This window comes from Poecilia reticulata, chromosome 14, assembly GCF_904066995.2.
Source record: "Poecilia reticulata chromosome 14, P_reticulata-male-v2, whole genome shotgun sequence".
NCBI lineage: Eukaryota > Metazoa > Chordata > Actinopteri > Cyprinodontiformes > Poeciliidae > Poecilia > Poecilia reticulata.
Window position 1 is genome coordinate 24224891 of NC_088843.1, and position 6179 is coordinate 24231069.

The window sequence follows — 6179 nt, forward strand, 5'->3', positions numbered from 1 at the left end:
GCTCACATCTGCAAACCTGCCAACATTTAATCAGGTTTATTTGTAGCAGCAAGGCAGTTCAGAGTGCTTTACACGATATAAACATACAAAAAACAAAGAAGAAATATAAGATTGCAGTGGCATAATAAGGAGAAGTAATAAAAAGTCCTATTCCAGAGTAGAATTAATCTTTTTTCCTGTGTTTATTGTTCTAGGCTGGATTGAAAGGAACTATGTGTTCCAGCTGCTTTGCAATGTTATTGAAGTTTGTACCAGATTAGAGAAGAAGAAAAACTGAATGCTGCTTCTCAATGTTTGGTTCTGGGATGCAGATCAAACCAGAACCAGAAGACTGAAGGTTGATATATCAGCAGAGTTTGAATGTATTGTGGTGCATCAAAGATTTATAAGCAATTTATAAACTAAAAGTATTTTAAAGTCTATTCTTTGACCTATAGGGAACCAGTGGAATGGTTTTAGAACCAGGGTGATGTGATCCATTTCCTGGTTTTTAGTTTGACTTATTCTAGATTTTAATCCACTGTAAATCTGTCGCTGAAAATCTTCAACATTTTCTTCCATGCATATATTTCTCACAACTTCCATTGTCATTTTTGCTAGAATTTTATTTTTTAAAGCATTTTGAGTATAAATTGCAGGACCTGCAGAGTGTCGTTGGAGAGAAACTGGATGGCTGGCCCAGAAAAATAGCAAATAGATGAATAGATTGTCAACCTTAGCTGTGTTTCCGTTGACCATATAACTTAACATTTTGAAAATAAATACACCTAATGGGAATACACCAATTTCGAAAAATGCTTGTTTCTTGATAAAATGTTTTGGCATTAATTAGGAGGAGGTAGTCTTTTTTGGCCGTATCAAAATTGTTTCATTTAACATTTTTTTCTCCATCACATAAGTTACATGATCAACAACTGGATGTTTTCACTGGACCAAGACGAAGACGACAACAGGAAGTAGTTGAAGGATGATGGCGGGGCATATTTTTAATGACATATTGCATGAACAAACTTATTTACATGTGATTTTAATTGCATTTCGTATTTAATGGAGAAACCGCATTGATGGGACCATCTGAAAGTTGTCTTCAGTTTTCTCTACAATAAGTCAGTTGGGTTTAGTTTTAACACACATCCCTTCCTTGGTTCCAGACAGACGGAGAGTTCAGCAGACCAAATGTTACCCTCCACTTGTCTTCCTTTCCATTTCCTTTTATTAACTCTCTGCAAATTGATCACAAAGCTTGTTCCTTGACATTCTGGCTGCCCCCGGTTCCACGTGAAAGTCTCAGCAAGAACTCATTGTCTTTTGTAGTCTGTTACAGTTTGATGAATCGCATGGGTTCCAGGGAACACAGCGCACACTCTCCATACCCCGAGCCCCCGTTTTAAACCTGCACTAAGCTTGCAGACTTTTCAGGAGATAATAATTCATATTACTTTCCACAGTCTGAGGAGATGACAGCCTGCATGGCTTCTAAAAATACATGATGAAAGCGCAGGTTCATATGTTTCTATATGAATGACTCTGGTCTACCTGAATGAAGGCTGTGAAAAGTGTTTACTTTGATTCTGTTTCGCGTTCGAAGCCACAGCTGTCCTTGCAACATAAACCATAACATTAATAATTAAACACTGCAGGGGTGAGAATATTCACAGTACCAGATGATGAATGAGATGAGCACCTCTGGTTTTCATATGGGCCGATGTCAGGAACACAAAGCTATTTCCTTCTTCATGCTCCCTTAGAAAAAAGATCATGCACTGTATACAGATACAGATATCCAATGCATATCTGTATGCACTGGATAGAGGCACATATGGAAACTGATTATGGCCACTGAAAAAAACATATTTTTTTTGTCTCAGAATTCTGAGAGGAAAGCCAGAATTCTAACTTTTTGTTGTATTTTTTCAGTGGCCCTTGTCCTCTTCTGTAATATATAAATAATGTCTGATTTATGATGATTTGCTATTTTTAGTTTTTGTAATTTATTTAGCTGGATTCATTCAGTTATTTTTGTCTATTAAAATAAATAGTTTTTGTTCATATCCTTCATGTTGTAGATAAAGCCATCTATCTCTTTATCAAATGTTCAATATTTTCAAAAATGTCTTTCAAAGTTTTAGTACTTTTACATTTTTTTAAATCAGATAACTCTCAGTGCTCCCAGTACTAACTACAGAACTACACATCTTGGTCAGAAAAACAATCTGACCCAAGAGGAGGATCTTAGCGCTCTCAATCATGCTCGCATACACACCGCTCACACTCTGCCATAGTTCACCACAGCAGAGTCCATTACGAATGCTAGGACAGTTAGCATGGTAACCAATGATGATTTTCCTGTAACTGCAAGTTGTTTCTCCGCCATTAACACATTTAGCAGGACATACACAATAATGATTGACAGCACTAATTTCCTCCTTCTGGCTTGGATTGGTTGTTTTTGACCAGGAGTGTTGCATTTCTTTAGTCCATCTCATAACATTCTGTCAAAACATAGGGACAATTTTAACAAATGTGTTAAAAAACAGATTAAAAAATACTAAAAGTTATATCCTGAAGTTTTAATGTTGTCTTTGTTCACTCAGACTCTGCATTAAACAGTGGAATAAATGAGAATTCAAAGCTTACAGTTTAAAAGCAGTGGTAATGAGCATAAACACCTCCTTAACTTTTAAACATCAATGCCAAAAGACAAATCTACCAGAAGGCTGCAGCAGAATGGAGGACAAATAAAAATCCAGATTGTTTGCCCGCCAGCCAAGGTTGCATCAGATGAGATGTGACGGTCAAGTCTAAAAAAGCCCCAAGTGTTTCATGCATCACTTCTGAGCAGCTCTGTGGGCCCCAGCGGACAGACAAACGATGCCAACGGCACAGACGGGTTAGAAGAGAAGGAAGAGGCAGATTACAGAGGAACGACTCCACAAGATCATTGGAAATCATTTGGGCTCCAAGACACAAATATGGCTTTACACGGTTACACAGTCAGACAGTCGGCAAACTAAAGAACATCAACCTGCAGGGAAGATGCTATTAGGATGTCACTGCTTTTCCATTACAAATATACCAAAACTTTTGGGAATAATCCACCAATGTAAAAAAACCCCACAATTTTGCAATTACAGTGTTCCCACTATATTAGGAAATCACACATGATTAAGTTTACTAACGCAATAAGTCACAAAATGAAACATGCCATGCCATCATCCTCATGCTTTTTCTTCTTCGTGGTTCGTCCCAGTAGTAAAATCAGATTAATGGTTATGTGACTCGTGTGATGAAGAAAAAGTGTTTCCATTGCAGTTTTGTGAAATAAACCAATTTCGATACAGCCAAAAATCCTAGTGTCTATCCTAGTTTTTTTTATTTTATTTTAATTGGCTTGTTACCAATAAGCACATTTATTTTCAAAATGTCAAATTGCACAAATATATGGTTCATGAAAATTTAGCTAATGATCCAGAAAACATCTACAAGACAACCTGGCGCAGAAACAAAAAAAGGAAAAGTTTTGGGTTGGTCTAGTGAAAGTACAGATTAAAATTAGACAGAAGCATTGACATGATTTTCACTCATAAATGTGGAGGGGAAAAAATACCTCCCCTAATGTAAAGACTCATCATTTTCTATTCCAAACATTTGATGCTAGCTAGTACCACCAAGAACAGTGCAACCACTGAAGTTTAGGGGGGAGTTATTTATTTATTTATTATTTTATTTACATGATAACAGGTTTGTTGGAATAGTTATTTTTTTCTACCATGTAAATTTTTTTTTTAAATAGCACCAATCACAGACATTAAAATCACAGAGTTTCACAAAGAAACAAAATCAAGAATATATAGTCTGACTAGTTTTGTTTATTTTCTTTTGCTTATTGAATGAAATCAATTATCTAAAAAATATTTTGTTTGTGACAAAAAGGCAGAAACAGAAAAGATTTGTGATTCTATAGATATGATTATTAGATATTCATTTCTGCTGAAAACCAGGTGAGGTTTTATGGACTGAATTCAGTGTTCCCTCAGTGGGGTCGGGAGGGTTGCTGGTGCCTATCTCCAGCTAACGTTCTGGGCGAGAGGCGGGGTCACCCTGGATAGGTCGCCAGTCTGTCGCAGGGCAACACAGAGACACACAGGACAAACAACCATGCACACACACACTCACACTTAGGGGCAATCTAGACAGACCAATTAACCTGACAGTCATGCTTTTGGACTGTGGGAGGAAACCGGAGTACCCAGAGAAAACCCACGCATGCACAGGGAGAACATGTAAACTCCATGCAGAAAGACCGGGGCCAGGAATCGAACCCAGAACCTTCTTGCTGCAAGGCAACAGCTCTACCAACTGTGCCACTGTGCAGCCCTGTTCCAAGAATCTGATTCAGTAAATCTTTAAAGTTCATCAAATGAAGAGAAAACATAGAAATGATTACAGTAAAAAGGTGTTTTTTCTCACTGTGACCATGAAGATTAATCTCTGACCAGCACTGTAATAATTGGGCATCATGGTTGAAATAAAATCAAAGCAGAAGGAGCTGAAAAACAATTAGAGTGTAAAACTGGGGTGTTGCATTCTGGAGGAAGTTAGACAATGGCTTTCTAAAGAATATCCATACAGGCATTAGGCCCCTTTTACACAGAGCCTAAGCTGAGTTTCTATTTACCATAAAACTGCGCAAAAGAGAATTACAAAAATACATTTGCTCAATGGAAACAAGCCAATGTCGAAGACCCTGAAAGCCCCGGGCTAACTAAATAATATATTTCTAGTTTTAGTTGAATTCATCGTAAAATTATCTTTTGTTTTAGTAATGAACCGATTGATCATTCACAACATGCACTGTGACCCACTGGTGGACTCTTATGGACAGATTATGTTTATTATATCAGTCATGGGGTTGTGTGGAGATTTATTAGCAATCAGTATCTCACGGACCATAGTCCGTGAGATACTGACATGATAAAAAATAAAATCATAAATATATATATTTATTTTTCCTTGTACTTACACGTGCTGGCATCAAGAAATTTAGTTTTTCCTTTCCTTTCTACATGCGCTGTCATCAAAAAATGTATACAAATTTTTCTTTTCCTTACATGTGTTTTTGTCAAGAATTGTATATATTTTCTTTTTCATTTTCCCTAAAGACGCGTCTTTGTCAAGAAAAATATATATTTTGTTTTGTCTTTTCCTTATACAAGCGCCTCCTTTTATTACTTTTCCTTGTGCATTGCAGCGTTGTCAAGAAAAGTTAAATGCAAATGAGGGGCGGTGTCGTCAGGCTTCAGCTTCTGCTGATTGGTTGGTTAGCATCACACTGGACTTAGTAGTGAAACAAATGTTCAAAAACTCAGAGAAATTACTCCATTATTGCATTTTTTTTATACCATACTCTGATAGCAGGCAGCTGGATAATTATTTCCCAAAATCAGTTTTCAATTTGACTTGAATTGAAACTGAATTTGAGAAATCAGCTGTTTTCTTACATGTTCCTCTCAAATAAATATGAAACAACAAAACATGTTAATAAATGCAATAAACACATGCTCCTGTTTACTAAGAGTTGGTAAATAACAGATGATTTGTCTTATTTCCTCTTTTAGTGGCATTTCAAACTGTTTTTACTGGTGCAAAGACTCGTGACTGTAGCTCCTAATTAACATGCTTGTTTGTTTTGAGCCTGCACTCATAAGCGAGTAATGAATCCCTGAGTCCACCTGGAGGAATGAATCAGACATTTTCTAAAAAACAAAAACAAACCCCTTCATCAGGTGCTTCACATATTTGGCCTTTGCTGGAGGATTACACAAGCTGCAGGTTTTAGGCATGAATTAAATGAAGTTAATCTTTGGCTTTGACATTTGGATTGTAATTAAAATAAAGGAGAGAAAGTTGTGCAGCCGGATTGCAGGCTTTCTGCAGCTCGCCTTGATTGCAGCCAGCATTCCTGTTTGTGTAAAAAAGGGGAACTGAGTTAAGCTGTAATCTCTTCCTTGTGACTCAGATCAAATCCCGAGAACAATCAAGCTTCTGGCAGAACTCGGACCTGGTCTTAGAGGAACCGCCCACCACGACAGAACAAAACACAGACTATGCAAACAAGATTCTGCTAGTCGAGTGGGCAGAGACCCGCTTGCTAAACAGGCTATAAGAGTTTCCATTAA